Here is a 26554-nt window from a genome sequence, read left to right as displayed (position 1 = left end):
CAGGAAACCTCTGCAAGCTCCTCTGTTTTCAGGACTGACACCAGTTCCGTATCCGTAAGCCTACTGCATGAGGTGTGTCTGGGTCCTTCTTGACTTTGTTTCTTGATTTTTAAAGCTATTGTTTGTAAAGTGTTCTGTAAAACGCTTTGAGAAGCCACGTTTAAATATGCTAAATAAAATCAAGTTTATTATGATTATTATTTGTTTGTTGCTTCTCAAAGAGCAGCTGATGTTTTAATGTGTCAGGGATCCTTTACCTGCCTTTTCACGTGAACATTTTGCTTGTGTGAGTTGGCTCTGTTCTAGGTTCCCCTTTCCCTGATGGTTGGTGTATGACATCTTAAACTCTGTTGTATGTAGGTAGGTTGCACATATACTGTAGGGATCACACAGGCAACAGTGTATACTGCTTCATCAGCATGATCTGAATTGTTAATTTGTTTATCTGATACATTTTCATTGAATCAGGTTTGGAGCATTATTTTTGGAACGTGATTAGAACTGGTTAAGATAAGATCACTTTATTAGCCATATACAATTTCTTGCATTAGGAATTTGTCTTTTCCACATATCCCAGCTTGCTCTCTATGAGACACACAGACACACAGGCAGAGAGAAACGTGGGGTCAGAGTGCAGGGTCAGCCATTGTACAGTGTCCCTGGAGCAGCTGGAGTTAAGTGGAGCCTCATGAATATACAGTAAAGATTATAATAAACCAGATTTTAGCAATTCGTGTTTAGATATTTTTGAGAGATTGCATACTTTGTCTGATGTATTTTTGGAATAAATGTCCTGGTACCCCTGTGAAAGAACGCAGATGGAAAAATGTATTCAATAGATACAATTCTAAAAGCACAGCACAACACAATACAGTACAAATGTATTCTTACATATAGCACAGATGGCCATGGGAGGTAAAATGAGGAGTGTTGTCTTGGAGAAAGCAATAGAGTGATCAGCTGGGGGAATACAGTACATCAGAGCAGACAGGATCAAAGATCACTCCAGGCCCTTCATAAGCGGAATAACAATTGCAATTGTAAAAAAAACTATATTTACGGAGAATATACTGACATGAAGGTTCTGCATATTCTGAAATTCATTTTTTTTACACAGCTGACCTACAGAGAGGGTGGATGTTTGCCCACATCTCTTACCAGACTGCTCCTATTTCATATTGATCTGCAGTGCTCTCCCTTGGAGAGTGTTTGACTAGCATGGTAGAAAGACAAGCATGCCCAGTCTCCTCTTACACCCCTGGGAGCATTTTCATGACCATTGCAGCAACAGGTATCCCAGATCCAATGACAGACACCCCCTCTTCTCTCCTTCTTCAGTAACATGGACACCACTCCTACTGTACATTTAGCTTGTCACTCAGTGTAATCTGTACCGGGTGTGTTTATCATCAGGTTGAAAGAGTTTGTGATTTACTCCCCAGTTTTGCTAGGTCCATAAAAAAGCAAAGAGGTGTTCGCCATGTGACAGTAAAACAAAATAATTGATTACAGAAACTGGCAGCAATCCTGGGACTCAACAAGACCACTGCCATTTGCAGATGTTTTTGTTTAATATGTTTGATAAACTAATTTGACAGCAGTGATGGTTTATGCATGTTGAGTAAGCTCTTGACTCATCTAGCATGTTTTGGACTGTATGTAATGATGCTAAAAAATACAGAAATACTGTACAAGTGTCCCAGGGGGCAACCTGCTGGGAGGACTGTCTGAGAAATGAGGATTGTTGTGTAGATCTCTGTGGGAACAGAAAGGAGATCCTTGGCAGAAGATATTGTAACATTATAACATAATGCACACAAAAATCTACAGTGGTCATTTCATTTTCAAAAATTACCATCTGAATTCCGACCACCTTCATACAATGGGGTGCACACACAACCTAAACAAGCCAGCTGTAGCAGTGTGGTGAACTACACTCAAAATATCTCACGAAGAAAGTTGCAGTAACAAGAACTGAAAGATCTTGACTGACATTTGCTGATGGAAATATTCTTATGGCAGGACCTATAGTCCTGCCAATCAGCTACAGAAGGGCCTCATATCTCTGGTCCTTAATGGCCAGAATCCTGTACATTTTCTAGGTCTTGTCTATTCCCAAACAAATTGGGACTGGACAGAAAGTATTATATTGGTCCAATTAAGGAGACTTTAAAAGGTGCTGAGCTGCTCATGTGTGCCCCAGGCTGAATAGGGGGCTAGAGGTTAGAGGAAAAGGGCAGACAAACATGTTTAAAAATTGACATCTTGCAGGGTTGCTTTTCTTTAAAATGAGGAGTGAGTTGATGGAAACCAGTTAGGGGAATACAGGCACACAAAATCGTGTCCTTTTCTTCATCAAGCAAACGATTGCCCTATTTAATGACTTATGTGAATTTGAGAATAGAAAATAGAGCTTCACGCTTTCCAGCAATGTAAAGAAAGAATGGTTTCCACAGAATGAAAGGCACAGGCCTGGTATGGCTTTGTGCCTATATGTACAGTATATAAACATGCAAATTAAACACACTGTCCACAAGGAGAAAAACCCTTCTTTCTTATTGGATTTTGTTCCACCAAAAATATAATTTACTCCTCTCCTGGGCAACCAATAGTGCTCGGGTTTGGAGCGATAAAATGAAGTGTGTGTGAGGATCTCCTGATGCTGAAGTGGGCAAAGCACAAGACCGACATGATTTAAACCAGGTTGATTACTGCACAGAAATAACTGTGATCATATCTGAGTGCAAAGTAAAACTACTTTCTTCTTGTTACGAGATGCTAATCTTTATTGGCTTTTATCGTGTAACCAGAGCAAAAAAGTTTACCGAAGCGACCATGGATGTCAGTCATATTTCATGCGAGCCGGAGGTGAGCAATTAAGGCATAAAATAAAATCTACCGTTTGATATTTTTAGTTCAGAGCAGCGAAATTGCTGAGTGTAAGAAGTGTAATTACATGGGATGAGGTTTTCCCGGCTGGGCCGAGCTCTGCGGCGCTGCCAGCCTCACTGCGACAGGGAGGCTCAACCCAGCGCTAATCGCTGGGTTGGGATAGAAAGAGGCTCCCACGTGGCTTGAGGGCAAGGGCAGGGCTCCGGGTGCCAGTAATAACAGAGAACAGGGAAGCACGGGTGGGATTGTGGGCCCAGAACCGCACTGTCAATCTCAACAGCATCTGCAAGCAATTTAGAGGAGCTAAATGAATGCTATTTCAAAAAGACGCTGTGGCCTCCTGCATGAAACAGATTTCTCCCAGAGCTTCTTGTTTCTACTAGATTCATCTGAAATTTGCTTTTACGTTTTGAAGCCCTTAAAAAAAAAGAGCCACTGAAATCAAAGAAAGTCGATCCCCTTTGTATGAAATAGTTTATATGAAATAGTAAACTCACAAACACAGAGTCTGCTTTTTAATTCTCAAAACTGGAAAAGGTTTGGAAGGTACCGTAGATATTTTCCAAAAGAGGACAAAATATTTTCTTCTTTCAGACTGTAATAGTCACATGAAAGCTGTCTTGCTTTCTTTTCATTGCTGTAAGTACAAATATTTTTACATCTAGATATCTGCAAACAATATACTTATATGAATATACAATAATGAACGTTTATTGACCACGATTGCATGAAAGGTTATACTAGGTTATGAAGTCTTCCAGTCCCGTACAATAAGAATGCCCTGGACCAACCCCATGGTGTATGTGAGGATAACTGCGATTCTAACTGTGAACCTGGCGAACTGTCTGATGTTCTGAAAAGTGAAATTCTCCTGATTAGACTGCAGGGTTTTATAAAAACACCCTGTACGCAAACCAGGATTTCTTGGAATGTTAAACAGTCCTCCTGGTTGCAGATGAAATCCCCGTCTGTCTGGCACTCACACAATGATCAGTGACCGACTGCCCCTCTCTTGCACGGTGTTTGCCATGCCTGAACTTTGGCCAGTAACCATGGCAACTCCTTCCCAGCCACCTACACATTCTGGTGATGTTATAAACTGAACCACTACTTTTTGATGGTCTGGAATGATTCACACTGGAATGATCTGGGTATCAAATATAAGGTACTGTATATTACAGTTAATATATTGTTATAATTTATTCATAAGATGTTTTTTCTATGCTCAACTCTACTTTGTTTGAAAACCACGTGTTGTTTAAGAGGGAGCTGTATCATCCAGCATCATTTGTGACCAATATGTCACTCAAATCTCTAGAGCCTAGACACCCGTCCTCTTCCATAAGGCTAAAATACTACACAAAACCTTTAAAGCAGTCATAGCTGTGCTCGGCATAGGCCTAAATTCAGATGTTGGTGCAGCGGAGTTGCAGGATACATTCGGGTCATGTTACGGAGCGTCAGGAAGAACCCTGTAGAGGTGGGTTCCGTAGACGAGAGCGAACAAATCCGAAGGGGCCAGAGGAAGTCGAAGTCGGTGAGGCAAGCGTAGGAGACGGTCGGTGAGGCAAGAGTAGGAGACGGTCTCAGGAGGAAGTAGAGCTCAGGGAAACAGCGGGCTGTTCAATACCGGGCCGTGAAGTGCGGGTTGAAGAGGGTTTAAATAGAGAGGCGTGTGCGGAATGTAGATTGGTGATTAACAAGGTCCGGCTGTGCCCGTAACAGGTCAGCGGCCTTCTGAGACCCTGCAACATGTTTTCTTTAACAAAGATAAGATAAATGCTTAATAACATAGAACTACAGCACAAGCAAATTCTAATAATCCAGGGTCTAATCCATTAGGAGCTCTAGATTTAATCTAGATCTCTTTTGTCTCAACACTTTCCTGTGTTTGAAAGATCTGACACAAATCGATACATGTCACAGTGAGTTTTTGTTCACTTGATCCTTGCTGTAGGATCACTTAAAATCAGATTTCTATTAGAAACATATCCATCTATAATACTGTATGTTTTTTATTATAACATGTTTATATGATGTCTTATGTCCTTTACTTTTTAACTGGTTAAAGTTAATTTAGGCCCCAGAGTATATATTAACTTTAACTAGTGATACAGGTACATACAGAGGGTATGTATTAATAGGGATGCAGGTTTGGAAAATACACTTATTTGTTCCAGTTCTATTTATCATACTGCAGAATGTGAATTGGGATGGGTGGACAAGATTATCCATTCTGCTTTGATAGATCTCTGCCCATTCCTGACATAGACTCTGTATGCAAGGTTCTTGGTAATATTGGATTCGTGAGGGTCTTCTGGGCCATGGTTGTGACTCTACCCCTCTTTCTGTCTTTGCTACTCAGTAAATGCAGTGGCATCCTCCTCAGTGAAAACCCCTGTCCTCCTGAGGCAGGTGGGCCGACTGGCAGACAGGCAGAAGCTGCTCTTGGGAGTGTTGTGATGTGTAAAGAAACTGTTCCTGTCTCTTTGCTACAGTAGATCAGGTCAGCCAGATGTGATCATTCAATGGTCCCAATGATTGAGGTATTACCTATCATCCCAGCATGATCCCAACCGAGCACATTGGTCATTCTTTACCCTGCCCTTTGAACGTCAAACAAGAGTCTTGTTTGGAATTTGTATAGATACTGATTTATGAAATCTGCTCTTGGTTTTGGCTTGACTGCGTGTTGAGTTTCTTTAGGATGGAAGTAGAAAGAGGAAGAGCTGGAAAGAGAAAAGGTTGCACCACTGCATTATTTGAAAGAATATGTTCTGAAGTTGTTGTATTGATGACCTCAGTTTCAGGGATATGATGATAGCCCAGGTACAGTATTTTGAAAACAAAATGATTAAAGTAATATGTTCATTCAAGCAGATTCAAATTAATCATAAGCCAGCCTCTGCTTCTGTGCTCTAGATTTGTTGTGCAGGCAAAATTAAACCACTTAACTAAAAATCCTGGAAAACTGTAAAGAAAGATCAATTAATACACAACACAGATGCTTTAAAAGTGTAAGAAAAAATGTTTTGATTTTAATTTGAATTTTGTTTTCAGTTTTGGAATTGTTTCATGCAGCATCAGTTTGCATAATATTTTTTTATTACAAAGTTTGAGTAATTTATAAACATACACACTACTATAGGTACAAATACACAATTACATTTTGAAGGGGACAGGTTATTAAACTGTCTCTTCCTAAGCAAGAAAAAGCCAGACTGTGCTTGTGACAACATGGTATGCGAGGGGAAAAAATGCAATGATTCTGAACTTCCTCTCACCCTCACTTTTCCACTACCTCATAATTTAGTTTGTTTTGCTTAAGATCAGAGCCAAGCACCAGCAGAATTAGATAAAAACATTTGCTTGGGTTTTTTATTAATTAATGCCGGGCGTACTGCAGCAGTACAGTTAGCTGACATGATTAACAGAACCTTGCACACACAATCACCAAATTAAATTGTAGAGGAGTTTCATTGCAGTAGGTGGGGACTTTATTGCTTGTCTCTTTGTGTGTTTCTTCTTGCTTGGGCTGGTCTGATCCTGCTTAGTTTGCGCTCTTCAGACTAATATTTTGTCTCAATAAATTGGATTTGCACTATTTGCACAGGTAGAGAACAGACCTACTGTAGCTCCCCATTACTCATGCTTTCCTCATGTCACAGAAGCTACTCATGAGGACCTTCTGAGAAGACTTTGCTAAAGCAAAAACTTTGGTTAATTCTGCTGTGCTGGGAATCGTTCTGGACTCCTGGTTCTATATGTGAGTTTGTTTCAGGGGGGTGGGGTAGGTTATCTTCCTGTCCACTTGGCAGTTTCCGAGCAAACGGTTGGAATTCAGACTTGGTTGATATTGGCCTCATCAAGCGAATTCCTGACTGGTAACCAGATATAGCTCATGAGCGTTTTTTTTTAAATCTAAAGTCAAAGACATGCGGCTTCGAAGCTATGAGCTACTTGTTACAAGACAAACACATTTGGTGGTTCAGCTTTGAATTATACCAGTTGCAATTTACAGCTTTCTCTGCAAGAACAACTTGTATTAAATATTTATTTATTACATGCACTTACGCAGAAAATGATATATTTTCCCATTTCCGGAAACAAATCGGGAAAGCATGCCTAAATTTGAGACTCCTGATACAAGTAGAAGCACACCTGACAAAAACTACATGTGCATATGAAGTCATGTGACATGTGACACTGGAGGGTGTGAAAGACATCAGATGAGTTATCCATTACTGCAACAAAATGGCAGATAAGAGGACTTCCTCTCCGTCAGGGGAATGCCCTTCTTATTTGAAATACCTGCTGATGAGACTGAAAGTCAGTGACTTACTTAAGTTATTTCATTTTGGTGAAGCGAACATTCATGATAAATACGAAAGTCACAAAAACGAACCAAAACAGACTAACTGCGACAGGTGTAGCAGTGTTCATTTATCGAATGCATGCCCCACGTTCTGAGTGTATGAAGGCTGGAATAACTGTCTGAGCAGTAGAAGGGATTAAACTCCAGAAGTGGAAGTTACGTTTCAAACAGTATTGTACTCTGCAGTTACCTCGCAGCACTGGGTTCAGGTTCGGTCACTACAAATGGCAAAAGACTATTACTATGATTACAACTTCATGAGTACAACATGTAAACAAAAAAAAATGTAATCTGGTCTAGTGGACTTTGTGGAAATTAGATGAAAGGCTTCAAAATCCTGCAAGGCGTGGACAAAGCTGGTTTCTCCTTGTAATATCAGTGTAGAGACCAAAACCAAAAATGAAGTGCATGTGCAGAATATACTGTACAATAAAGTCTAGTCAAAACGTCTTTACAATATGAAGGAGTCTAAGAAGTGGAAGGTTTGGCAAAGATGTTGAAGGAAGACACTTACTGTATAGAAACTTAATAAGAAAGGTGGGCTAAATACCTCTTTTCATCTCATCTCTCCTGTTTCTTTGCCCATGGATTGTCAGCATGACTGACATTTTGTAATATTGAAATGTGGTGTTCCATTTATATATCCTGAGGTTGATACCTTAACTGTTGTTGGAATAAGCACTTCCACTTAACTCAGGCAGTGTACAGTAATTCATTGATTAACTGCTTCAAGGTTCGGGTTAGTTCAATTAAAGGGATAATTGCACTAGATTTCCTCCTAACAGCTTTTGAAGAATGCCAAAGTGCTGCTCTGGGTTTACTGTTCCGTGTTTAGAAAGGTCCCCATTCAATTCATATGCTCTTGGTTATTTATCTGTTTATTTAAATCCATTAAGCTTTCTTTCAGTCGTTTTCCCACTTTCCTGCTTAATGGCAGATCAATAAATAATCATGCCTTTTCTGTTTTTATGCAAATCCAGAAACAATACAATGATAGTTGATTTGCCTTTTAAATTGTTACCTTTTCACTACAGCACCTTAGTAAAATATGAAATAGATATAGCTAATGAATATCTATAGCTAATGAAAAGGTAATATCAGTTTCTTCCATTTCATTTTCTAATTGATTAATTTCTTAATCTTCTCATTTAATTGTTACTGTTTTCTCTCCTGATTAATTTTTTTATTAATTATGCTTTTTGCAAATCTAAATGTTCTAAAATGATGCATTCATACAGTACTTAAACATCATACTGTACAAACGTTTTCATTATACTATATTAGATTGCACATACTCAACACAGATTCTGAATTGAATGCTCTAATGAGCAGGATTGAAAATGATTTTCGTCATTGTAAAGTTATTACTCAAAACCTAATTACCACAATTGCTCAACATCTAATGCCAATTGAGAAGGATTATGGGCAGGATTAGAAACAATGCCGCATTTTGCATTGTTAGAAAATGTGCAAAACATTCTGCCATTCGTTGGTTCCATGCACATTCAATGAGTGATATTGTGGGAGTATGTGACAAGGTACCCAGACGTTGTTGAAGCCAGTGCATATTGAAGGCTTCCTTCAATAAACAGTTGGATGAGATTCTGGGACAACAAACTACTAACTTACCAAGATGTAATTGATGGGTCAAATGACCTCCTCTCACATGTAACCTTTTATATTCCTATGGATAAAAGAAGATGCACCGCAGTCTGAAGTGAACTGGGAGGCAGTAGTGTGAGGGATGAACACTCTCTACAATACCAGACAGGCCTGCACGCAGCCCTGCAACGCAGGGGCTGTACCAGGCTACGAGAAAAGGAAAGACGAAAACACAAACTGAATCAGCTTCATGTAGCAATGCTAAGGAGTGCTTTCGTCACCTATACCAGGTTCCCGTGATTGTGGAGGAGCAAAAGCACGCTGTAGTGTTGTAAACCAGTGTGAAGCTCACGCATTGATGGCTGGCATTATTCAGTTACCCCTCATTTAATGACAGATGCATCCAGGTATCTACTGGTATCTACCAGGTATCTACCACATTACCAGAGTACACAAAGCAGAAGACAACAAAAAGGGCCCAGTTTTAAACAGGGTTAGGCCATGGGGCTGTTGTGTTAGAGCAACGTTGGGATTTGCTGGATGCTGTGGTGACCTCAGGCCCTGATATCATTAGCCTGGTAAGTTAGTAAGAAACTAACTCCTTGCTTCCCTTTTGAACCATGTGAATAAGCACACTCATCTGTCAGTCAGTCATCTGTCTCATGCACCTGTTCAGAAAGAGAAAGACAATGGTATATATACTGTATACTGTATATACTCTGTGTAGTCCTCTATATCATGAAATGTGCACAGACAGATTTCTGATGATGTTTAGAAAATAGCTGCAATTTCCCCTACTGGTGGAAATGTCTTGAGGTGCCTTTTTTCACTAATCAGTTACTCATTATTTGATGAGGTGGACTGCTGAAACACAATGCACTGGGCTGCCTAGATGCTGGCGATTGTGTCACAGCACCAAATGAAACAACCATGAAAAGAGGGGGTTATTTATAATGTCTTTGGCCTAAGAGTACAGTGGATGTGATTCTTAGTCTTAGCAATTTCTGTACTCTTGGCTTAAAGGAGGTCAGTGACATCAACACAGTGGAAAACCTAGTCGGCAGCCAATCCGCTAGAATTAATTACACAGGAGCAGAAGAAACAGGAGGACCTAAGGAAGGAAAATTGGAAGGTGGAGAAAGAACTATAGCGTCATATCAGCTCCATCACCATTGATCCTCTCTGATCTGGATTTTAAATGTATATTTAGTTCATACACCCAGTGGAGATGCATTCTCCTATGGGTCTGCGTCGGGTAAGTCTGTTTAATTCTCGCTGAATCATAATCCCATGCCTGTCTCATTGCACAAACAAATGATTACACCCGGGGGCAACTGTTGTATGGATCCTGTATCATATTTAAAAAATCCTTATGTAGTCATGCACCTAAATCGACCATGTCCCAATGTCTTTCCATGTGGGCAAGCAAGCAATAGAGACTGGAGTCTGGGGCAATGTTTGGTTTATGTGTCGTGTGATCCATTTAAGTAGCAGAAGCTGAAGAGGTCGGGAGACAGTCAAATCTTTTAGTAATGTCTCATTAAGGTAGAAGAGTATGACCTTGTTCTTTCAAGACAAGGGGCTGAAATGGAGGGACAGTGGTTCAAGCAGGTTTCAGAAAGGGATAAGGAAAAAATCAAGAAAGATTTCACCTTTGTCTTTAAAATAACCACTCACATTTGGTTACCAGCTTTGAACTCATACTGTATATTGTAATGAATTATTAAATTGAGGGTTGTCCTTTACTTTAGCTTAAAAAGAAAAGGTCCTTATTAAAGAGGGGAGTCCAACAGACAGCATTGAGCCTGAGCTGCAGAGGCAAGCCTGAAGTCAGAACAGGGTGAAGACGCTGCGATGGTGAGCAGTGATTCTGCCGATCCTCATCTGACTCCACGTGGTTCAAATTTCCTTTTGAACACTTTACTCACTCCCAGATTTCCACTAGGAAGCCCAAGGTGAGGTGAGACACTGCCTTAACAGCATCAAGCAGGGGCAGAATAAATATTTCAGCGGGAACAGGCGGGAGCAACAGGAAGGAGGGATCTGTGCTGCAGGTTTCAAAGCCTCTGTAGACAGGAAGAGGGGCTGTCCTAACTGCAGGGGTGCACGGGACAATCAGGGTTTCTATTTCTGTAGGCCTGTGGCATTCAGAGAATTTCACACCTCTCCGAGAACACCAAGAACAAAAAAAACATAATTCCTAACAAGCTTACAGTTAACAGCCCTGGAACTTTGAATGTACCTGTGTATCAAACTCATTGATCATTCTCCCACCTTTACTCAATGGCTGCTCATAAACCATAGTAATGGATGGTTAAAGACGCACTGTTGATTTTGCTCTTCTGTGATGTGAATACATAGTACTTTTTGGACTCTTATTCTCCTGTTTGTTTTCTGCAATATTATTGTCTATTTGTCTTTCCAGGCCCTTCTGGCTGAGATAGAGCCAGGGTGTGTACATTTGTCTTTTCAGAACAGTGTACTGAAGATTCAAATCCAATTTCATTTTCTGCCAGAGTGGTTTCTTCGAATGATAATGACCTAAATTCTTAAAATCAGTCATTCCCATTTATATAGGGCTGGGTAAAGATATGTCTACACACTTAAGAACAAAAAGATAATGCCTGAAAATGACTGCCAGCTATTAGCTATACCATTCATCATTTAATATATCTTTCTCAGATCATATGCTGTTATTTCTATCCGTTGCAACATTCAAAGTGTCATTTGCTTATTTAAATCAATATCGGTTGATATAAATTCATTAACCTCTTTTGTAATTTATCTGCAATGACAATAGTAAAACCCTTTTATGTAGCAGGGCACCCACCAACCAGTTGAAATAGAAATACCCCTCTCAGGCAGCCCAGGACTTTCTAGAGACCGAACCCTTACACCACCCAGCTACTGTACCTGTGTTCCGCCTGCAGGAGTGCATTGTACACTCTCCACCCTAGCACTACAGTATGTGGCTGTTTCATAGTAAATATTTGAATTTTACTTAACTTGAATCTGGCTAGAGTATCTGAATAACCAGAAATATCTTTCTAGTGTGAGATACAAAGAATTGATTGATTGATTGGTTCGTTGGCTGAGTGGAGTGAGTTGTCTTCTGGCCTTTTCTGTTCTGTATTCACAACATGTAGGGTCACTTGCATTGCTAAGCGCCTTGGGGGCAACCTTGTTGTGAAAGGCACTATATAAAAATAAAATTGAATTGAATTGAGTAAACGATGTGTCAAGTATAACTTTGCTTTTTGGCACTGCTCATGACCTACCGCATTAATAAACGTATCAAGAAAGATTTTGATCTCCACACCGTTTTCCTTGATGTATACATGTAATACTTGTAGTATATTATGTGTACAAATACATACAGTATATGCAATTTATGTCATATGCATTATATGTACAGTATACTAAAACTGTACTGATCTCAAACTGAAAATGATTTTGACACTGATGCAGTTGATGTTCACTGTGTTCCTTTAGGCAGAGAATTCATGACAGGAAAACCCAGTGTCACAGAAAAGGTGTTGTCTACTTCATAGCTTTTCCACTTTGGGCTTTCTTAAATGTTGAGTCTGCTATAACAGGTATGAAGGGAAAACTTTATAAAACTTTCTAAAATGAATACACGTAAATAACTGATATTTAATCTAATTATTTACACTCTTGTGATTGTGTCCAGTATATGTCAGAGTTAAGCATGCTGAACGATTTTGTAGGGAGACTGAAATGTTGACACTAGCTAGTAAGTGATAATGGCATCTGTTGCTTACAGCTATCTGTCAGAATGCTTGAATAGTTGCAATCTGGTGTCACATGCACTGTAGATACCCTGCCATATTTCTCAGTAATTAGTCCTGTATAGTAGTACAACCATACAAACTTTAAAACCAAAAATGCTTCTCTCCCTCGGCTGTCTCTTCCTGGGTGCTCTCAGCACAGTGCAACCTCGAATGGGTGTCCATGGAAGCAGTGTGAAATTGAATTGGAGTGGCCTGCATGGCGAATGTGACAAATGATTGTTTCTCCAAAAAGGAGAAGGTAGACAGATTGGATTACACAGATGATTGCATTTACGGTAATAGCGATGGCATTATCAATTTCCTTTAATAGAATTAAAACTTCAATTACCCAGGGCCCAGGGCACTCTGGCCCGTCCAAGGGCAGTGGCGTGATCGATGGAAGCTCGCTAGTGGGAAGGAAAGGCCCAGGAATCACCCGCTCTGAAATAAACACATTCGACACAATTTCTGGGGTCAGGTGTGGTTAAGGACTGACAGCGAGCCTGGCCTGGGAAAGAATCCACAGGCAGAACTGTTTCAAAGGGTTGTTATTTTTAATTTCACTGGTACTTTAATAACCGTGCTTAAATTTCACCTTTGTGAAGTTGTTAAGAAAAGTACTAGGTTAAGTGAGAATAAAATGTACTCATTTTAAATTCTGAAATAATAATTCAATATTATTATAGGTATTTTTGTTGTTATTGTAAGGAGGTATGCAGTAGCATGCAATATTACTGCTATAGAGGAAAAAGTGAATTCTCTTCTGTAAACAGTATAATAGTCACTAGGAGCAGGGACTTGTTAAAATATTTCAAATTCAGAATATTGCAGGTTTAGCGGAGCTAGTTTGGACACGGTGATGTCATCGCCCTCCATGCATGTAGCAGGGACCTCAGCTGTCTGGACTAGGGGAGGTCTCCTTTAGCTCATGCGGCTGGTTCCCTGTTGTGTTACACTGGAGACCTGGGTTGGCACTCCAGGTGTTGCGGGACGAAATGGGCAGGTGGAGTGGTGGAGGGCATGAGCCCACACAGAACCGTGAAGGTCACACAAATACTTGGTTAACACCCACCTCCTCCCTGGGCAGCTGGACAGCACTGAAGACACCTCTACAGCTTCAATGAAGTTTGTTTCTGATTCCTTCCACTTTAGTCTGCTTTATATCTGCTGTCACAACACGTTTTTATTTCTTTGGGCATTAGAGAGCTTGAAGAACATGGAATATCATTTGTTTTGCAACCAAAACTATAGATTTTGAACCATGCTTTGATGAAGTCAGTCCTCGGGAAATCTAGATTGGTTGTAATAGGGGCATAACACCATAACAGCAATTGTGAGTTTATCACAAACAGCTTGGGGGGACTACAGTATATGCAGCTTTTTTCAGATATTAATATGTCCTGATATGAGGGAACATTTCCACTTCCTGAAATATGGAATAAAAGACATCCCATAATGATTTAACGCAGTACAGCATGTTTCGGAAAGTGTGCAATGTCACTTACATTGCAGAGTAGTTAGCAACCCTATTTTCTAACCTGCAGATCTGTAACACAGGTCATTGATATGCTTGCAGCATGCTGATTCTCCCAGTGCAGCCTTACTGAACTACATTTAAGCAGTTAAGCAATAACTGTTTTGCTATATAGCGCTTTAAAACTTTAAAGTGAAACATGCAGCTTAATTCAAGATGGTAGTAAGGTTGTCAGCAGTACTGCTTTTCAGTTCCTCCCAGAGAGATGTGGGTTGGTGTAGTAACAGGAAGTGACTAACATCTACACAGAGCTACTGTGAATTGTAACAAATTATGTTTTGTCCATTCTCCTTTATGCAAAGACTTGAAGGTTTACTAAAGAACAGATTATTATTACCATTCTTTCTTTTGAGAAGTTGTGTCTCCAACGCATTTTGGACCTTCTTGAGTTGTTATTATTAAAACAGCAGTTACAGTCATAAAAAGTCTGCAAAATAAGCATCCTGTGATTGCAGGGCATGTCTTATTGGCCTTTGATTAGTCAGTTCAATATCTCTTTAATTGAAGCTATATACTCTGTAAACAAATGGCAGTACAGTATATGATTAAACCATTTCTTTGAAATGTAAACTAGCTGTATCTTATCATTTTCTCTTTGGCCTTTTCAAATCACATGGAACCTTCCATTAAATGTAATGAATATGTAGGGGGTTTTTCAGAGCCTCAGGACAGATCTGCATCAAATATTGTGACTGTAAAACCACACCACAAGCCTGTCTTGAATTTTGGTCAACAAGGTCTAGCTCATTGGTACCACTCCTTGCTTTGAAGTGCTCTGCTGAGAGGGAGGAAGAACTGTTACTACATTGTCCTTGAAAGCTCTTTGATAGAGGCTGCTAAATATTGATTAATATTTTCATTGGTTATAATGGATTTTAGTAATTAGTTTTTAACTAACCAAAAGAAACATTTTGCTATATTTTCAGGAAATACATTTGTGGATGTAAGTGCGCTTGCTGCAAGCAATGCGTCATGGAAATTTCTGCTGTTTTTGTAACCACAGTCCTGTGTACCATACCTTAATCACAGTAGCTATTTCTTACCTCTGCAAGCTTTGCTAGTATTCTTTGGCAAAGGGTGAACTTGTGCATGCTAACATTCTGCACGCAGTTCAGATACCGTGATATAGGTTTATTTCTGCTTTCACGTTCATCTTTTCGGTTTGTCTACTTTGATGAAATTGCTTTGTTGCAGGACCACATTTCCCACAGGGGGAAAACGCAAAAGACAGAAAAGGGTTTGAGGTTCTCCATCCAGAACTTTAGCATCTGATCACAGAGCTTTATGGAAGACAGCAAGAAACCGAAGGCTCTGGCCCTTTGTTTTTCTGCATCTTGGAAGGTGGTATTAGCTGTCAGTTACGAAGAAAAAGCTTTTGCTTCAGCTTTTGAAGGCTAGTTATTTTGTAGCCCTGTGTGTCTGAGGTCTTTACCTCAGAACAGTGGATTGCTCTGGTTTTGTAATTAACACATTTCTGGGTAGGACAGTCAAATATATGAGGAATACAAACAATCTTCTGCCACAAGTAAGCATGACGTTCCTGATGTTAAACTGTATTTTTCCGACAGTTTCAGAACATTTGGGATGCAGGCATTAACAACAGACAAATTGTCCTGAAGTGAATTGCCCCTCTTTTGGAATGTCAGAACATACTCCCAACATGTGTTTTCACATTTATTTTAAGTTTCTTGTGCTAACAGGCAAATAATTGTATGTCTTGGCTCTATCACACCCGTCTACGTGTCTGAAATCATAACCAAATCTTTCTGTCCTACGTTGCGTGTTCTGTGCCCCTGGGAACGGGGAAGAGGAGAAAGGTAGTCAGCATGCCAGCTTACATTTGAGTCTGGGGCTGCAGCTCTTCTTTAATCCCTTTGAAAGGTTAAGGTTTGATTAATGAGGAATATTACTTCCTGTCTAAAAGGCCTGCATATAGTAAATCTGTATCATATGATGGTGACTCCATTCACCAACTCAGAAACACTTTCTCCTTCACTGAAAAGAGAGAAGGAGATCTCATGTGAAAGTGAAAACAGAGCACCAGACACATGAGGTTTCCTAGTTTTGGGGTGAAAAACAGGACAAGATAAGACAAAACACCAGTTGAAGTAATACAAGCTCCAGTGCTACATGCTACATACTTTATACATGTAATACTTCAGTGCTTCAATACTAGCTGTAATTAAAATACTGAATATCGAACCTTCATACAAAGTTTTTTGTCAGAGAGCAGAGACACTGGCGGTTGGATCATCCGCTGATGAGCAACCACATCTGATGTCTCTGTAAGAGGAGGCTCAGAGCAGGAAGTCCTCGCCACAGCCAAGTTCAACTGCTGCTCTCTGCTCTCACCTCAAAAGCATGCTTGAGTCAGAAGGAGCTGTGGGGGAGGGGGAGTAAAAACTAGTTTTTGTAGCCTTGTTTCCATGTGCAACGCAGGCATTCCAAAAATAAACCACATTATAGTGGCATTCCATAGTATATTTACTATACTTTTACTATTGAGACACAATTGTTTCTGACATGTTGACAGCGTTTAATATAACCTTATAAATATCAATGTCCATACAGTAGCTTCATCTGTACTGTAGATGCTATTTTCCAAGCTATTTTTGACATTTTTTAGAATAACTAGAATAGTAATATTTATAACGGTTCCAAAGGCTGTTTTCACTTGTATGTACTGTTATATAAAGTATACTCTTGGCTTGCATGGGTGTCTTGCTAAATTAACTACAATTAACTTGTTAACCCCTGTTTCTTGGACTATATTTCTTTACTGTTCATATTTTTTGAGTAAATAGGGTTTTAAAATATAATCATTCTTTCTTAATAAACAGGTACACAGAAGGTATTTTTATTAAGTTTGAAAAAAACGTTAGTAAACCTTCTTAAACTTTGTACTGGACTCCCAGGTGACTTCATCAACATTGAGCTCTAGAGTCCAGACATCACCAGCCTGAGTCTGCTCTGTGGCATCAGGCAATGGTGACCAGCATTTCCTAAGGGGAAGTGTATGCATGTTGGTTTGCTTGCCTTGGTGCACAACAGCCACCTCAGTAGCTTGCAGGGAACCTGTGAGCTTGTTACCAGTGTGCTACCAGCGACAGCTGTGTGAAATTTCCATTTGATGTTAGTTTTGCTTGTGGGGGTTATGATGGGCGCACAGCTACGAGGCACACCTTTCAGAAGCTTCCACATCGTCTTCACCACATCAAGGGCTCCAGCAGGGAGCCACACAGATCAACTGCGGGCAATTCTAGGTCAAGAGGCCAAAAAAAGTTAAAGAATTATATTTTTGGTAATAGTTATTTAATAACTAATGTGATAGTTATTAATAGTGTAATTAATGTAATGGTGTAATAATGTAATAATTTGGTAATTAATTTTTGGTTCTCCTTTTGGTAATAGTTATTTAATAACTAATGTAATAGTTATTAATAGTGTAATTAATGTAATAGCGTAATAATGTAACAGTTTGGTAATTAATTTTTGGTTCTCTTTTTGGTAATAGTTATTTAAGATTTGGAGATTTCCAAAAATCCAAACTCACAATAAGATGTAGCCAAATTAAGATGAAAATAAAGTATCACTGAGATAATCGCCATTAGCCTGCATGTGTATGGGGCACGCCTTGTAGACCAGGAATCAAACTTCTTTGAACACTTCTCAAGGCAATCATTTCCTTTTTGCAATGCAGAAGTCAAAGCCGTATCCCATATGAAGTCTGCCCATTGCAATGGATAACTCAGTGAGAGGTCTCTTTAGTCAATTCTGAAAACACTGACAAACACCAGGCATTCCAAGAATCGATTCGCTCATACCGCGCTCCATGTGAGAGTGCCCTAACTTGCTCATCTGCTGAACCTCTTTATGGTGGCCTCACTCTTAAGTGTCTCTCGGCTTGGGGCTTATTGGAAAATATGTGCCTAGTCTTATCACAGCAGGAGAGTCGAGCAAGATCGGTGGAAACAAATTAGCAGGGGAGCAGAACGATGTCAGACCGCGTTTTTCACAGCATGGTATAATTTTCCCATCTCAAGTTCACTGCTACTTGAATCCTAACTTTCCCCCCTCCCCATGCCTTCCATTTGTTTAAGGTGGTGGAACACTATGTACTGCCCCACCAACAACTTTTAATACAATCTTCCATTGTCCAGTTCTCCAGTTTTAAAGCTAAAGGCATAGGCTCCAACTTTAAGCATGTGCAGTAAGCAGTATGATGTGCAATGCGAAGCTATCTGGTACTGTTGTGTTTGTGGATGCTCTGTTTTCTGAGAGGGTGTTGTGCCGCACTAACGTAGTAGTATTTATTCTGTGTCAGGGCTACTCTCGTTAATGTAGCAAGGCTCTATCCTGTTTCTCTTATCACTATGCTAAATTCAAGGTCATGCACATCAAATGAAAAGTAATGATATTCAACATTTGCAAAACTTATCTCATCCAATGCAACATTTGCAAAATCTTGTCTGTGTATCATTGTGCAAGTGCATGCTTTTCATTTGTTATTGAGTCCTTTCTCACACCGCAGCTTATAAAAGTGCTGAAAAGTAGAAATGTGGAACTGTAGAGATTGAAAGAAAGGTGTGTTTAATTTGTGTTTATTTCATTTGAAGCTGTTTTAATTGTTGACTCAACGTTACTTCACCATAATTGCAGCAATTAATCGATAGACTTGATAGAAAAACAAGGCATGGGAGACAAAATAAAAACATGAAATAAACTTAGCCAAAAAAGACATGTTTAATGACTGCTGTCATTCATGTCGGAAGGGGTAGTCCGCACAGTGTAACAGAAGACAATTCTGCAATGCAAAATGACAGGTGTATCACATAGAAGACATACAGCACTGGCTAGAAACATGTTATTGTGCGGGACAGAGATGAAACTTTTAAAAGCCAGGGGAATGATGCCAAAGGAAACAAATATCAAAACTGGTCTTTACTGGTTAGATTTTATATTTTTCAGTTTGGAGCTAGTGTTTTGCACAAATAAGATGATGTATTTGGTTCAGGTTTCAAATCCAAGAATAAGTTACATACTGCTGTCCTTTCGCCTATACAGTACAAAGGATATACGTTACATTAATATCCTCCCTCTCAACTTGACATATTTGGCTTTCTGGAAGCTTCTTTGATGGTATTTGTACCTGTTTTTATCCTGTAACAGATGCTTCGATTGATTTTGAGTTTTCATCTGTGAATCTGTGTTTTTGATGTGTTTGTGTTCTCGCCAGTTTTTGAGAAATCCTCCATCAGCCTAAAACTGCCACTGAGCATCGTGGGGTTCGAGTCCCAGTCCTTGAGCTCGCCCCTTCTGTTTCTGTTAGGGGTGTTACTGCATTTGGGGAGCTCCTGTCTGTGAGCGCCAGGTTCCTGCAGGCGCTTGTAGAGATGCCTTTTAGTAAGACCTACAAGGCACAGCTGATTTGACTTTTTATCTACTTGATTAGCACAATTAGAGTCTGAGATGGAATACAAACCTGAACTGGAAGCAGCAAAAGGACTGGAGCTGTCTCCCCCTGCCATTAAGAAGCATGTTCAGTCTCCTCTGAATCATATTTAAACACCTCTACAGACCACATGGGGACACATTGTTCTCCCTTGTCTCTGTTTAAAGTAGTGTGAGGTTGTCTTTTTCTAGGAATTTGTGAGCTCCAGTAAAGAACTAAAGTCAGACCATGTGGAGTCCAGGTCAGGGTTATGGACTGTGGTGTTCAAATCCTGGGTGAGACATTGCTGTTTTACCCATTGCTGAGATTGCTCCAGCTAAATACCCCAGGCAATGTGAATTGTCAGCTCACTAACATACAGTAATAATAACTTCACACGGACGTCTGTCTCTCCACCACTATAGACACTCTAGGCTCCTGAGGTTCTAGCCACCAATACCTGACAGTCTGTCTTCACTGGCTTGTCCACCCCTGGTTGAAGGAAAATAACTCACATCTATAAGCCATTAAAAGCATCCATTCACCAGTCCCCAGCAGCTAACAAAGACACACAGTAACTAAGTGCTTGGAATGGGGGTAGCCATGGCAACGTAGCTCCCTGGAGCATGCCAGGAGTGGCGTCACAGACAGACTCAGTCATACAGTGTGTCTGTACAGGGGGGGGGGGGGACTTTCAAAGCAAATAGAGTAACGCAAAAGGTCAGCTTCACAAGCCAGGAAGAGCAATGCTGGAGCAGGGGTGATCCTCACAGCAGGCTTGACCGTCTATTGTGCCTCAATATAGCAGGCAGCCCGGTGGGTTAGTACTGCAGGCTGTTTGTTTTTTCACTTTTGATATCTCTAATCTTCTGTGCCCACTCAGTCTTAAGACATATCAATCCCAAATACAAGTGACTGTGCACCCTATTTCCAACAAGGAATGAAATAACTAAACAGAGAAAAAGTAAACCCTTACAAAAGTGCAAAGAGTACAACTCATCAATATAATTCATTGTTGATTGTCTTTTCTGATGCCACTATCTAATGAGACATAGATTTAAAACAAGTGCTGCACTGTAAGATGACGCAGAATCTCCACATTTCCAAACTAAAGATTTACAAATCATGGAGAAAGCAGTATTTATATACAAGTAGTACACAGTGAGTTTACACCCACGTAAGAGACTGTGTAAAAAACATTTTTCAGTGAATTCTGAGTTGCAGTAAATGTTAGAATTCTGGCCTGTTATTTCACTCTTTACTTCCTGAAACAGTTGCCCAGTTGATGCTAAAGAACTCCAAAGTAAAACTGACATCATTTTTTAGTGCACTGAACAGTCCAGTCTAAGCCCTCGACATCTTAAATGCAACAAGTATCAGATACGTGTTTAAAATTATTCTAAATGAGTTTTTAAGACATTGAAGGAATTGAGTCTGATCCTCCTGTTTTAAAATGTAATCTTTAAGAGACAAAATGCAATTACCCAGTGTTATCACCATAGTCTCTGGTGTGTACAGTTCTTCACACTTCTGCATTTGTATTCTTGTATTTCAGAAGGATTCTATCAGTTATTATAGTGATGTTATGCGATTTCTTTGTGCCCTTACTGTCGTAGAGGGACAAAAATTAGAAGCTGTTCTCACTCCAGATTTCTCTGGAAAACTAAGTGTTCTGCACAGCACAAAAATCGCTGTAACTACTGACCACCAAAACTATTGATCTTCAGAAAGATCTGCTCTTCAGGCTACAGACTGCTATAGATTTTGAAAAGCATTCAGCTTCCAACAGAGCTTGATGTGGATTCCTACAGGAATTCTTAAATGATTTCCAATAGAGACAGACACATCCATATACAGATTTGATCTAAATACAGTACATGTGTATTTTTTATATACAGTACTGTATGTATTGCCTTTGGTTTCCAAATGTGGAAATGAAGAGTGCTATTAATACCATCTTTACTAATGTACACCAAAAACAAAATGCAAAAGTGGGTCAAACTTGCTAAGTTTGTGCTTCAGTGCATAGTGTGCACCAGATATATGTCTGACTATAATAGTATAATATCCTGTTTCAGCTGTAGCTATAAGTAACTGAGTAGTGTGCCGAAGTTTGGCTTTTGTGGTTTATTTCCTGTTTTGAAATGCTGACAACTTGCTTCAAATAGAAACACACACACACATAAAAAACACATTGTATCTATACACCAGTGCAAAGCACTGTATCTCTTTGCAATAGCTGAGATTGCCTGCAAGTTTTCAATATCTTGCTTAGCGACGTCAGGGATTGTGAAGCGGAACAGAGACCAAAGAAACAATGTTCCACCAGAACTCTATCCTTGGACCACTTACTATTACACTAACTCATCAAGAGCTGAAAACAGCTCTTCCATGTGCCACTGAGCTGAGGACAGATCTCATCTGCAAGTCTTGGAGATGATTTCTAAAGAATGGGGGGAGTCTCAGACATTAATTGACGATTTTTAATCATGCAGAAATAGTGCACATTGTACTGCTGTAGCAACACTACGTTGCATGAGTGTGTGAACTTGCATTAAGATAAACGCTTTTCATGCAGTTGGCTTTATAGGATCCCTTACACCCCCTAATTTCTAGGGATATTTTTTGCTTGTTTTTGCTCTATGAACGCTTCCTCATGCTACAATGTTCTCTGCCTTTCAGTTCACCACCCTGACATTGAACACACTGTTCTTCCCAAGGTGACGACAGCTTTACCTCCCTCGTTGTGAATTCCAGCAGGTTTTTATCTGAAACGCACATGCTTTGCCTTGGCCTTTTCTGAACCCGTTTCTATGGCGTTTGAAATTGTTTCAACTGAATGGATGTTTTGATGTGATTCTGTTCAGAAACATATGAACATATATTATTTTTCTCCGGCTGGGTTGGCACTATCTGTGCTTTCATTGTGTGCTTGCATGCAGTTGTCACTCCTTTCAGTTGTCTTAAACCTGCAGTATCTCACAGGAATGGCTTTCAAACATTAGACCAGAGTTGGTGGGTAGTGATTAGAAGGAGCCTTGCTTCGGTGATTTTAAAACTAAAACATACTGTATCTTTGTGTCTGGGGACCAACAAATAGAAGGTGTCTTTTAGTATTTTCTCCTGACTGCTCTCTTCTCCTTTAGTGATTCTAATGATACATATGTATATCATTTATTCAAATATGAAAATCGTATATGCCTTGTGTTCAGAAATGTTTTTTTTTTCTACCTATAAGCAGAAAGTAGAATCTATGTGTCACCTGTAATGAAGAAAGGTACTGGACTTAATACCAGGACTACATCTAGGGATATTAATGGTAATCAGGATTTATATCGTCTATTAAAATACTGCTGTTGTTTGCATGCAGTTCCTAAGCCTACATCTGGCTGGGTTTACAAGTTAATTTGGCTGTTGCCCAACAAAGCAATGTTATGTAATGAAATATTGTAGGTAGGTAGATTGTTCCCTTTTCGGTCCCTTTTCAGGCCATCAAGCCCCATGGGGAATGGGCCCCCATTTTTCTCAACCATGGAGGTGGAGGTGATGAGGTCAGCATCACGCTCCGGCCGGCCTATCGCCCCCGGAAGGATTAACCCCCGGTACTCCCTTGGAAAGCAGGCTGAGTGGACCTGGGAGCTGTCTGGAAGGAATTAGAACAAGCTTCATCACTTGCCCCTACCTGGGACTGAACCCGGGGCCATGAAATATTTAAATTACAATTAAGAGTAATAAATGACCTAAACATGTATTGGGCAGATACTTTTAGGAGGAATTTAAATCAGGTAGTATTTCAAATGTACAATGAACTACATTTTACACAGCAACATCCAGCTTAGAATAGGGTAGAGAGTTGTGGCTGTGTAACTGAGAGGGTAATCAAGTATGGACACAACCTCCTGTCGTGGGAATAAGCAATTGTCCGATACTGAAAAAAAGGAACATAATCTCTTGAGGTTTGACCTGAAATAATTACAAGAGAATATTTCACAAAAGCTGCTGAATTGCTTTAGTTTTTAAAGTGAAATACCCTAGAAATCCACTAAAAGACATAGATATAAATCCCTGCATTTATACAGTAAATTTAATACAGTGTATTATACTGTTCGTACATTACATAAAGATCATCATGGCCTGAAGAGTGTGATGCTTTCATCATCTGCTTTGACCAATTGCAAGACCTGAGTCCTACAGAAATCCTTGAACACGCAGTTCAGTCCCACTCATCACAATCCTCCTCCTATCCCTCAAAGTCAGTCCTACTGGAGGAATCTGATGAGTTTGGGCTACTAATACATCAGAACCTGGATGGCTGTGTGCTGTATCTCGCCCAGTTCCACCTGTTCTTGCTGTGCACAGAGGGCCAGTGCTATATTTGGTGAAGGTTTCTAGTGTTTTGACCACAAAGTATCACAGTTTTTTTTTATATATACTATGAGGTACACCCATGTGAAACCTAGCTGTCCTGTACAGTATATTTTTAAAGTTCTATTGGTAAGACTGCCCTTGTGTGTTTGGACTTCTGACTCCCTGCATGAGCTAGGTAATGTGCTCTACATTTTAATTTCAGTTTCTGCATTATTCTATACACTGATCCACAACCATCATTTTCAAAGGAGGTTTGTGGGGAATAATACAGCCAGCTGCTGTTGATACAGGTCAGGGAGATTACCACAGATTAAATGCTGGTATTTATCCAGTTACAGTCTAGTTTGACATTTTCTTACTGTAGATTAAACGTGGAGGTAAAATCCTGGATGAGACCTGGTGTACCCTTTCCAATCAAAAGGAGATGAAATTGTTTTGGATCCATCCCAACAAACCCTTTCATTTTTGTACCATAAAGGAAGGTTAGACTGGTCTAACATGCCTGCCTTTGATGATGTTGCTCTAAGCATGCATTTTGTGTGAATAAGATCATTATTATTGTTGTTTGAAAAAGTTTGGAATAGGTTCTTTGCAACTGTAACTGGCATGAAATATTGTCCCACTCTAGTGTAGGTATGTTCATAAAAAACACAGCCAGGGTCTACATCACACGAACAGCTGTCCAAGCAAACGCCATTTCTTATAAAAGCCTGGGGACGAACAGGAGTGGCTGTGGCAATGAAACTAGACATACCTACTGTACTAGAACTTTAATCCTTACCCTTCATTAACCTATAACTGCTTCCCCTCTGAGGGATCTGAGGGATCAACACTTTCTACCCATCTCTCAGTTCTAACCCCTAACAGTTTGCCCAGCATCTGACTCTTAACTTTACATTGTCTCCCCATGCTGTTTTGCCTATTGCCAGTGTCTTGGAGCATTGTACACCATGAGCCTTTCCATTACCTGTATGAATCTACTAGGTATGTGTTTTTCATATGTCATGCATCTAGTACACTTTACTGAACTTGAAACACATGTCACACCCACAAGCTGGAGAAAGGCAAGCAAGGACTGAATGGCAGTCAGCTCTTAGTAAGATGGCAAGCAATCAGGGGGAAATGGGGGCATGTTGTTTGAACCCCACTTCTTGCTCTTTGGGCAAAGAGGACTTGGTTTGACCCCCAGTTGTATGAATGGAGAAGAAACACAAAATGAACTGCTGTCAGAGAACCGCCAGAGACTCTTCACATAATAATAATTAATTAATAATTGCTTATACAGTACATATAAAGAGCTTTTCTGGACACTCCACTCAAAGCACTTTACAGGTAATGGGGACTCCCCTCCACCACCACCAGTGTGCAGCCCCACCTGAATCACATGTCTCAGGCAATAAAATGCATCCACAGACTGCTGTTAAGACACATCAGTTATAACAGAGAACAGCTGGCCCGAGCGAACACGTGGATGTGAACCGGTGAGTCATCAACACAGCCTCACCAGTTGACTTGCGTGTTCCTTTTTTATACATTTAATTTGTGGCTGAAATGTGATCTCACCCCGGCTGGGATTATGTGCTAATTCTCAGAGGTAGCCAACAGAGATAAAACCTGTGATACAGACAATGGCCCAGGCCGAGCGAGAGCACCCCTTTAATCCACTGCTGTTTGTAGTTTTATTTGCTTTACTAAACCCAGGGATTGGCGTTGATGAAGCAGGTATTAGCACCGCTCATCTTCTGAGCTCCACTAGCCTTGTTTTCCCATGCCAGATGATATCGGAGGGAACCAGAGGGTGGCGCTGTGGCCAAGACATGGCAAACAGTTTCGATTTTAAAGAGGGATAGAAGTTGAAAGAAATGCAGAAGTGCAGTTGCTCTTACTGTATATGTTAATGGTCACAGTTCTTGACTTGTGACTCAAGACTTGACCTCAGTTCAGAATTGATCAATTCTTTTACTCCAGTCTTGAATGAATTGACATGAATGTTGAGTCCATTCATAAGAGATAATAAAAGTCTAGTTATGGCCTCTGGATTCTAAGGATTTTAGATATGGGTTCCAGATCTTGTTAAGTCTAAAAAATAAACCTATCCCAAATGGATTTTCACAAATAATTCAGGATATATAATAATGTAATAATCATGGTTGAAAACGCAAATATTACTCTGACAGGACCCTAGAACTATATAGAAGCCTGACTTTTAGACTGGGATGTTGGGACTTAACACAAGCGACCTGAATGTTAGGTGTGTTCAATAAATGAAAAAAATCAGAGAATTGGATCAACAATTTTCCCTTGTGATCCCTGTGTGACCCCTCAGTAGCTGCTACCCAGCCCCAGAGCTCAGGCTGGTGAAGAGATCATGCTGGACTCTCAGATGTCATTTCAAGAGACAGTGAAATGGCTGCAGCTTAATGCAGAGAGACAAGCTGTCTGCAAGAGACACTTCTAGCTCCTCTACTGCATTCATCCCTAATGATCTTCCCATTCAGAGCAATTCCAAAACAGATCAGGTCTTATTATGAGCTGGTTTTTAATTAGAGAAACACATGCCA

General features: G+C 40.0%; 1 protein-coding gene and 1 long non-coding RNA gene across 3 annotated transcripts in view; one reads left to right on the top strand and one right to left on the bottom strand.

The window, feature by feature from the left end:
* Positions 1-26554, top strand: part of smpd3 (sphingomyelin phosphodiesterase 3) — a 78848-nt gene that overhangs the window by 4919 nt on the left and 47375 nt on the right. The window contains exon 2 of one of the 2 annotated variants that reach the window (XM_015368222.2): positions 22308-22345. The exons of the other annotated variant lie outside the window; for it this stretch is intronic. The gene's annotated coding sequence lies outside the window, so the exon portion shown is untranslated. The remainder of the gene's footprint in view (positions 1-22307; positions 22346-26554) is intronic. 2 annotated transcript variants of the gene reach the window in all.
* LOC107080012 (uncharacterized) lies at positions 16489-20170 on the bottom strand. Its single transcript, XR_001480899.1, has 3 exons — positions 20086-20170; positions 17377-17453; positions 16489-16574 (listed from the first exon to the last, which is right to left on the bottom strand). It is a non-coding gene; the product is annotated as an uncharacterized lncRNA (long non-coding RNA).

The sequence above is a fragment of the Lepisosteus oculatus genome, chromosome 20, assembly GCF_040954835.1.
Source record: "Lepisosteus oculatus isolate fLepOcu1 chromosome 20, fLepOcu1.hap2, whole genome shotgun sequence".
In the NCBI taxonomy this organism is placed as follows: domain Eukaryota; kingdom Metazoa; phylum Chordata; class Actinopteri; order Semionotiformes; family Lepisosteidae; genus Lepisosteus; species Lepisosteus oculatus.
The sequence above is the reverse complement of the archived record's forward strand: the minus strand, read 5'-3'. Positions and strand labels throughout refer to the sequence as shown.